The sequence below is a fragment of the Cyprinus carpio genome, unplaced genomic scaffold (assembly GCF_018340385.1).
Source record: "Cyprinus carpio isolate SPL01 unplaced genomic scaffold, ASM1834038v1 S000006585, whole genome shotgun sequence".
NCBI classification, from domain to species: Eukaryota; Metazoa; Chordata; class Actinopteri; order Cypriniformes; family Cyprinidae; genus Cyprinus; species Cyprinus carpio.
This window is the reverse complement of record NW_024879238.1, coordinates 629,761-639,871: the sequence shown is the minus strand read 5'-3', so window position 1 is coordinate 639,871 and position 10,111 is coordinate 629,761. Positions and strand designations below refer to the sequence as shown.

The 10,111-nt window shown below is 40.0% G+C and overlaps 1 pseudogene; it reads right to left on the bottom strand.

The window, feature by feature from the left end:
- Positions 1–624: 624 nt before the first annotated feature.
- On the bottom strand, positions 625–3,608 carry LOC122144050 (annotated as a pseudogene).
- Positions 3,609–10,111: the final 6,503 nt, after the last annotated feature.

Sequence of the window (10,111 nt, the reverse complement as noted above, 5' to 3'; positions counted from 1 at the left end):
CTCTGTCCAGACTAGCTGACCGTCACAGATGCAAGCTATAGCCTACAGCCTTCAGCATTCATTTAAAATCTGGGATCTAAATTAAACATTTTAAGACACATGTTGCTGGCATAGATGGTGACAATCTACATGGATGCTTGAAAAACAAACAAAGTCGACAGCAACATTGCTAAATATGATTTATTAAAGATACTGCAATGTGATAAACATGGAGACAACGTTAGCCACAATTAGCTATAGCCTGTGGTCACTCACCAAGACACCTGCCCAATTCTCCACCGATTCTCCTCACACCACAACTCTATCTCTCTCCTCCTGTCCATTTATCCCCTACCCCTTAACTCTGCCTGACCCCCTCTCTCGCCTAGGCGGCTCATAATTATACGGCAATGGCCCATCGTAAGAGTTGACATTAACCCCTACTGCAATCTCTTCACTGTCTGACTCCATTACGAAGAGATGAGAGATTTACCGGCCGCTGCGTCACTTCCAATCAGAGCGTTTTTTGACAGCGGAAAGTAGGAAGTAATTTTACTCACAATTTCTTTTAAAAAACTTTTTTAATGCACATTTATGATTAATTTCTTCACACAAATCGAGTTCCTACACTATTTATCTACACGTTCATTCACAGGGATCTTCAACTTGAAAGATGGGCTTGAAGGGCGAAAGTGTACCGAACATGGTTAGTCTACGTTAATCAAAATTTATGGGCTCATGTACCCATCAATTTTCAAGAATTCAACACCTGTCATTACTTAACAAACATATTAATTAAGCTACAAAACATGTTAAGTAAAATATAATGAATGTATAATATTGTACAATTATTTATAAAACTGCTATCCAGAATTCAGTTGTGGACACTGAATGGCTTTCCTGAGGTAGTTTGATGTGACATTGCCTGTGTAAGCTGTTTTATTGACGAGATCTCACGAGATCTGATGTGCCTCGAGAACGTGACATTATCTGTAAATATAAAGCCGCAAAAGTCAAAGTAAATATGCATGGTTACATATACTGAAATGCGCCTGATGCACGCTGTGATTTCAGCGTCTGCCTCTCACTAAATGAGGACTTGACACATGACACATGAATAACATCTCCAAAACTGCTCTGAGAGTCACTTCATGAGCATTTTACCGCTTGATTTGAGTAAAACTAGCGTCATATCATATACAATGAACTGTAAAGGTATTCACAGCAACCCGTCAAAATAAAAGTCCGGTAGTATTTTTAAGTAAAACGTACATGGCCTACTACTACTACTACTAAAATGAAATAAACATTTTTTTAAATAAATCACACAACATTTCTTCCATGTTTCAATTGTAATAATAAATCCCATTTGTTTGCCAAAAAGTTTTCTTAATTTTAAATAATTAATAGATAAATGATAAATGAAATTAGTGTTTTATGCCTTCATTTGATAACCAGGAAAAAAAATTCATAAGGCTACTTTTAGAAAAAATAACATTCATCAATTAAGTTGTTTATACATTCAAATAATTAGAAATGCTAAAACACAAAATTTGGTAACAAAAAAGTATAAATATTATAGTAAGAAAAAATAAAACATTTGCATCCACCTTTACAAAAAGAAAATAAATAGCTATTCAAGTGCTTCAACCCTTGGATCCCTATTTTGGGCACTTTTTCATTTTTTTCTAAGATTGTTCTTTTTTCCGAGACTTTCAAAAATAGTGAAAATAGCACATACATGCTCGAAACTTCTACATCAGTTCCCTGTTTGTTGTACATTGTGTAGGGCTGAAGTGTTTTAAGTATTTTAACCAGTATGTTTAAAAAGTGTAATTAAAAAAAACATGCACTACACCGTTGCAATGTATGTGGATGTGGCATGGGAAGATGCAGAGAATCCCTCAGGTAACTGTATGCTTTCGGACCATGGAGGTGCAGTGTGAGGGGAAACTCTCTCTGGTCCTTGGTGTATTCATGGCTCCGCTTTGAAAAGAGGTCTATCTGAAGATCTGAAATTTAGTTAATACAAACTAGTTAGTAAGTTCCCTTGAAATAATACCTTTATTTTTATAATACCTTTCATTCAACTCCTCATTTATAAGGTTCTTTTCCTTCAGATCTTCCAGTTTTTCTTTTTCCACGGTTTTCTTTGCTCTCGGTTCTCGGGCCTTTTCATTTTGCTTCTCCCGCTCTAGACTCTCCACTCTAGCCAAAGCTTCACTGAGTCTGGCCTTTAGACGAGTAGGAGAATTGGGCAATGCATAGGAGTGGTCCTAGTAGAAAGAAGGATGAAAATATTTTCAGTGATGCTTATATCATACCACTCACAGTTGTTTGGTGCATAGCACTGCATATGTGCAGGCACACATTCTTAATTTCTTACCCGTAATATTACTGCCAGCACCATGAGTATGGGAAAGAGAGAAAGGGTGCGTCTGTGAGAGAGAGTGTCAGTGAAAAAGGGTGTGTATTTGTTCATGTGTGTATTTATTTATTTAGAACATATACAAAGTGTATATGTGAGTATGTCTGAAAAGAGTTGCAGAAAGCAAGGGAGAGATTTTGATATGACCACAGCCATGATGCTCATAGCTGTATGGGACATATCACATAGCCCACAAATACTCACATCATTGGGCTGAGGTTCACTTTCAGGGAACTGCTGAGAAAGGTCCACTGGTAGGCTCTCTTCAGCTTTCCTTGATGTTTTTGTGTTCCTTGTCACTACAGGCTAAAATATAAGAAACATAATACTTAAAAACATCTTCATTAAAAACACTTGAAAAGGTTTTAGTATCCCACAGTGCATTTTAATACACAATACATCACTAATTCCTAAACATGCAGAAAGAACTAACGGTAACAAACATGTTTAGCAAAGTGTGATATTAACTTTTGTTTCACATAAGAATCATAGACATCTCTGTTAGCATGTAGAGTAAAAATACACCTACTCTTTGGAGATGACATGGGAAGTTGAAGACTGATGGGGTCGCACCATCTCTAAGCCTGACAATCTGACCCGTCCTGTCAAAATCATCAGGCTTGAAGTGCTCACTACAAAGCTTTGACGACTCTCCCTTCTTTTAGCAACTTCCCATTTCCTCCTCAAGCCTGTATCACTCGGAAACCTTCAAAATGTGAAGAAGAAAAAAAACAGCAAGAGACAATGAGAGAGAGTACCAGTTCCTGCTGAACGTTACACGTAAGTAACGTTAGTTACGATGACATAATATTATAAATGGTAAAATAATCTAAATTATTGTTCAATCTTACTTGTGAAAGGTAATCCCATGCGATCTGGTATCAATACTGCGCCGGTTATTGCAACTGTAAACTGCACAAAATACGGGCATAGTTGCTCACTCTCCGTTGACTCCGATTGACTCTGGTGCTAGTGTAGAGTGAGGAGACCTAACCAATATGGCGGCGATGCTGGATTACGCTCCAGCACGTCATGAGGCGTCTACGTATATTATGTCTATGGCTGTATGTGGATACCCAGGGCTGTGTGATACTTCTTCATACTTTTACAGACACAGGAATAAAAAGGATCTTGCTTGGAATAAAGTGAGTGAGGAGGTTGAACAATCTGGTCCGTTTTAAAAAATGCTATTTACTCAATTTGAGCTATATATACATATTGGAAGAGTCTGAGGGACACATATTTAAAAGAAAGGAGAAAGGAGACGGAGAAGAGGAGTGGGTCAGCAGCAGGGTCAGGGAAAAAGTGGAAGTACTCTGCGGTCCTGTCTTTCCTCGACCCCTTCGTCTCCCCACGGGAGACAAGCGGGAATATGGAGAGGGGGGGTGAGGAGAATCAGGCCGCAGGGTACGAGCACAATGAGACAGCAGCAGCAGGGCACTCAGAGACAGGAGGTATGTTCAGGGCATGTATGTTGTTTTTTATGATGAAAAGTCTAAATAAATTTTTCTCTGACTGGTGTAATGTGCAATGTTTGTAATGTTGTATTGATATTTAATATTGTCATGACAGAGCCGACTGGTTCTTTTGATGGCAGTGAGCTAGGGTGGCCATACGTCCGGATTTTGGCCGGACAGTCCGGATTTTAAGACCCCTGTCCGGCGTCCGGCGCAGCCTCAAGCCGGACACTCATTTGTCCTCCTTTTTGGAGTTGCGCTGAATCAGCCTAAAAAACCCGCTCTAGAATCTTTATTAGGATGCAACAGCATAGCGTCTAATGCCGTAAGATCTCTGGTCAAACAAACGATTGGCTGAAAGCGGTGTCAAATAAATATCTGATATATCATTGGTTAAAAACGTAAACAAGCCTCCACGTGCTGGCTACGTCAAATCATCACGTTAACATGCTGAAACGTCAGACCTCGTTTAATCCGAGATGGACAAAAGTGCACGAATTTATAGCAAAAAGCAGTAGAGATGCTTTTCATGGATTTTGCAGAATGTGTTTGTTTGTGTTGGGTGTTAGTTGTTAGTGGGGGTGAATGCTGCCATTGAACGACATGCCAGCATGGAAAAACATAAAAGTAACCAACGAGCTGCAGGTACGTCTTCCCTGAGGTCATTTTTTCGAGAAGCAGCATCACCTCAGGATGATAAAATCTCCGCTGCAGAGCTTTGTAAAGTTTATCATGCAGTCAAGCAGTCATACAGGAGTGTAGACTGTGGAGTGAAAGTTGATAGATCTTTAGTGACTCATCCACAGCAAAGGGTATGACCTGTGGGAAAACAAAAGCTAAGGCTCTATGTGAGAATGTCCTAGCGCCCTACTCTGTACATATACATTCAGATTACATCAAATTAAATATTCTGCCTTTTACAGTGGCAACGGCCGCATCAAACAAAGGTACGACCAAGTGTTTCCTTATTGTACTGAGATATTTGCACTTTGAGGAAGGTGTGCAACATGCACTTTTAGATTTTTATAGTGACAGCAACGAAACTTCAGAGGCTATAACAAACCAGCTGCTGGCTAAACTGGAGATGTCTGGTCTTGATGTGAAAAACATGTCTGCATATGCAGCAGACAATGCCAGTGTCAACTATGGAAAACACAACAGTGTTTATCAGAAATTGAAACTGGCTTAGAAGGATGTGCTACCTGCAAACTGTTTAGCCCATATCCTACACAATGCAACAAGATATGCAGCAGACAGCCTGGATTTGGATGTTGAAAATGCTGTGCTCAAGGTTTACAGCCATTTTAGCATGTCAGCAAGCAGAACTGCACAGTTGAAGGAATTCTGTGAGTTTGTGGAAGTGGAAGAATGCAACCTGTTACGGCATGTCGTCACAAGGTGGTTGTCCCTGCTTCCATCTATTGACAGAATACTAAAGTATTGGAAGCCCCTGACCAGCTACTTTCAGAGTGAAGGTGAGGAGCAGTGCTCCCAGTTTTTGTGGAAATGTTTTGGAGAGGAAAGCATTGAAGTGTCTGAGACATATTTTCTTTTCCTCAGTCACATTCTAAAAGTGTTCTCAGGCACCATTGAAGCACTTGAGGCCAAATCGTTCAGCATAACATGTGTTTAAGGTAATGACTGAACTGAAACAGCAACTTGAGAGAAGGATGACAGACAGGTTCTTTGGCTTTACTGTGAACAGCAAGCTCAAGCAGCTACCCCCTTACCTGCCAAATAAATGTGTGGAGGATTTTCTTGGTTTCTATGAAAGAGCCAAGAAATACATAAGTGAAAGATATGACTTCTCTGAGAACAGCTTTCATAGCAAAGTGGCAAAGCTTGACCTCACAACTGCCGTGTCCTATGAAGAATACAGTGATGCTGTCCAGGCCTGCAATCTGAAAGACATTAATATGGATGGACTGTATGAGGAATATGCCATGGTGAAAGCTTCCTTCACCTCTCCGGAAATGGAAGGTTGCCACAGTGAGGAGCGATATCTGAAACTGTTTTCCAAAGCAGATGTACCACTTGTGAATCTCAGGAAGATCAGCGCCTATATTTTCTCCATCCCATGCAGCAATGCACACACAGAACGAGTTTTTTTTAATGATGACATCTGCATGGAGAAATGAGCTTCAAGGCTGAGCTCCAAGTTTGTGTCAATTTCACCTTTCCCTGCACAGATGTGTACAAGAAGTTCCTTGGAAACAAAAGACTCTTGGATGCTGCCAGGAAAGGGCAGAAGTATTGCAGATAAACAATCAACTATTTGGTGAGTACACTAGTCTTATGTGTTCTATGTAGTCTTATGTGTGTTCACAAATCTGATGCAGTTAGTTTACTGTGTATTGTATTTAATGAAGCAAATATATATAGGCTACACTCATTTCCTGTAGGAAGCTCTTAAGCCAAATTGATCTCTAATGCTGCATTTTGATTTTATGAATGGGCTATATGAAATATGAATTTTGAAGGCTGATAACACTATTTTTGCTATGCTTTTATGTGTACCACTCCCTGTTTTTATGTGTACCGTAGGAGAAAATGCAGGGGCAATGGGGGCTTGGTGGCCATGATGACCCTAAAGGTGCTGTTGTCGCCTGAATTACTGCAGAAGGTGAACTTCTTTGTTGTTCTTCTTTTGAACTGAAATGTGTATTTATTTTTTGCATTCATTATTTGTTTATGTATTTCTGTTATTTCCAGAAGTCCAGAAATGTTATGTTTTCTGGCACTGTGCCGGTCTGCCAGATAATTTTATTTATTTAATTATTTAATTTACAGTAGTCCAGAAATGTTGTTTTCAGGCACTGTGCAAGACTTTTTTTTGAAACAGACATCACAATGTCTTGAAAAATACAAATACTGTGAACAAACACTTTTTTTGCATCTTCTGTTACACATAGGTCTACATCAAATTGTCTGGCAATGAATAGAGTAGGCTTTTTAAGAATCACTGTATCATGATACCATCAATATAATGGACAAAATTGTATTACGAGTACATTGTAGTTGCGAGTACACCAGAGACTTATGCAATTAAAAAGAAGTGTTCCTCCTTTTTGGTGTTATGGAAATGGCCACCCTACAGTGAGCCTGGGTCCCCTCTGCCAGAACCTGCTGCTGCTTCTGCTTCCACTGCCGGCCCCTCAACATCTGCTGCTGTACCCTTGAAGCACTCCAGACCTGTCCTGGTCCCTTCCCTGCAGAGGTTGCCACCTCAGACGAAGGAATTCGTCAAATTTTCAAAGACACAAATTAATTTATGAAAGCAGCACAGTTCTGCTTAATTTGGAACAATTGGAGCCTCAAAATTAGTTTTAAAAAGAGGCAGCAATCTCTGCAGGCAATAAACCAGACTTTCTCTCCTTTCTCCTATTCTTCACTTTGGCCCTCACTCTTCCATTAAAGATCCTTTTTATTCCTGCATGTAAATAGTTGTAAATGTTCTTTGTATATATATATATATATCTATATATATATATACTATATATATATATATATATATATATATTATGCATTTAGCAGATGCTTTTATCATATATATATATATTAATTTGATTAGATTTATTTTGTATAAATAAATGTTCTATACAATGACTAAAGGTTTTGGTGTGTTACTTTGTGCATAACATAGTAAATCATAATTTGTATTTGTTAAATAAAAATATTATTTCTATGTTAAGACTAGAATACTTATGGCAAACATTTGTACATTCATTCTAATTATATCCTGTTGCAAATACACTCAAAATAGTATAGTAAAATTACATAGTTATTTGTGACTGGACCAGTGTTGTGGTATAGTGTAATGAGATTTCAGCAATGAGACAGGGATTCCTTTTGGAGGCTGGCTCCATTTATCATTTGAAAACAAGAAAACTATAACAATCTAAACCTGAACAAAAAATGATTGAAAAATGCTGAAAGATTTACAAGAGTTAAGGATGAAAAAGATTGCAATATTTACAAGAGAGGTTGAAAAGATTATTTATAATATATAAAGGGTGTAAATCCAAAGAAAAGACAAAAGGATGGGAATATTTAAAAGAGCTAAACATAAAGGACATAAACAGCACAGGATATAATAAACAACTATTCAGTCAGTTGCCACGGGACTGCTCCCTCGGTTGAAAAGTGAGCCATAAAGCTGTCCCTGACCTGAATGGGCTTTCAGGCAGAATTATTGGCTGCAACCCGACCGAGAATCTGCAGCGAGTCCTCTGCACCTTGCACCGCCCCCCTCACAGCAGGTGCCTCTGCAGATCTCCTCATAAAGTTGTGGAGGACACACGTCGCCTTCACACACCTCTCCACAACATCAGGCTGAACCTCTATGAGGCAGCGATACATCCTCCACTGTGAGGACAGGATCCTGAAGGCGTTCTCCCCCACCAGCCGGGCTCTGGAGAGACGGTAATTAAAGACCCGTCTCTCTCAGGGAAGGTTGTGCCCAGGGAATGGCCTCATGAGGTTTTTCCTGAGGGGAAAGGCCTCATCTGCCACAAAGACATGGGGGGGGTCAGCTCCTGGAAGAGGACGGTCAGGTGGCAGATGGAGGGTGCCACCATGGAGTGTCTAGCCAAAGGCTGAGTTGGCCTCAGTCCCACCATCGCTTGTCCGCCCATATTTCCTGACATCAATCACCCGGAAGCAATACCTTGCATCCACAACAGCAAGGAGAACTTGAATGTACTTTTCCTGAAGAAAATGTGAATGGTGCTTGCAGTGGCAAAATCCGGCACTTGGTTGCTAGGGTGTTCTGCACGTTTGCAAAAGAGCCAACCACCATGTCTATAGAATGTTCTGGTGCTGAGACATGGCTTCTTTATATTGCAATATGGCTGCTAAGGTGCTCTAAATGGTTGCTAGGGTCCGGCTACACAGTTACTATTTTGATATTTGCAGACTGGTTTCTCACCTGCAACAAAAGAGCACACCTGGAAATCCATTTATCCTTTCCTGAAACTTAAGCACCATCATGATCTTGAACTAAAGTACCAATCACTGATTTTACTGGGAAAAAACTATCATCACTTTACAAAAAGGATCATTAGTTCAAATTTAATGTTTTAACATTTACTAACCATGAGCAAATACATTACTGTATTTAGTAATCTTTGTTAAAGTTAGTTCATGAAAATACAGTTGTTCATTGTTTGTTCATGTTAGTTCACAGTGCATTAACTAACGTTAACACGGTTTTAATAATGTATTAGTAAATGTTGAAACTAACATAAACAAATATTAATAAATTCTGTTAATAAAACTTTAAAAAAATGCTATACAAGGGTGGTTTCGAACCCTGAACCTCTTACATGCCAAACACAATTTCTTACCCAATTGCTTTAATTAACTCAAGTGAAGAATCGCGAGCCTAATACTACATATACTTTATTATATTAAAGTCATACGATTTCTTATCATTGTTTGTGATATAAATGTGTCATGTTAAAAAAAAAAACATTATGTAACGTGAGGAGACTTGAAGAAAAATGTGCATAATTTGAATTAATGGGTGGCTCTTAAAAGAGCCCTTGCTGCTCTTAAAAGGACATTTGACGGCTTCATCTTCGGAGTTCTAGACGCAGAGCTTCTCTTAGGTTACTCAGCAAACACTCATTCCCCTCTGGGCTCAGGTGGACTCCGTCCCTGGACAGATGCGACAAGTCGATGTTAGAATGACAAACGCAGTGCATCTGTCTCTCTGCCAAGAAGCCTGCAATCGCACTGTTGAGCCACCGCCGGCTCCGTTCGATGCCGTATGCAGACCTAGCAGTCTGCCCTCGCCAATTCAGTCGGGGCAGAATGAACAAAAAACGGGCCTGCTTCTGGAGAGCATCTTGAAGACTTCAGCCAGGTCCATCTTCATTTCCCGAAGGAAATCCAGGCAGTTGCGGCCCTCCCGACATAAGCTGTTTCCACCGAGGTGAATAATCAAGATGTCGGGAGCAGAAGCTTTGGCCCTGAGAGACCGCAGCACTGGAAGCAACTGCTCCCAGAGTGTGCCTCCTCTGCCCTCCCAAGTAATCCTGCAGCGAAGGCCAAGGCTCCTGTCGAGCCCCTGCTCACCGATGTGAGCATACAGCTTTCGCATAATTGAACTTCCAACAATCCATACACAAGGTACTTTGTCATCCGCCATCTCGAAGAAGAGTGAGGGTGCTGTGATTTGGTGCCAGTATTTAAGATGAGCGCTGCATTTCATTGGCAAAAGGTGTGCTTTGTTGCTCATTCTACA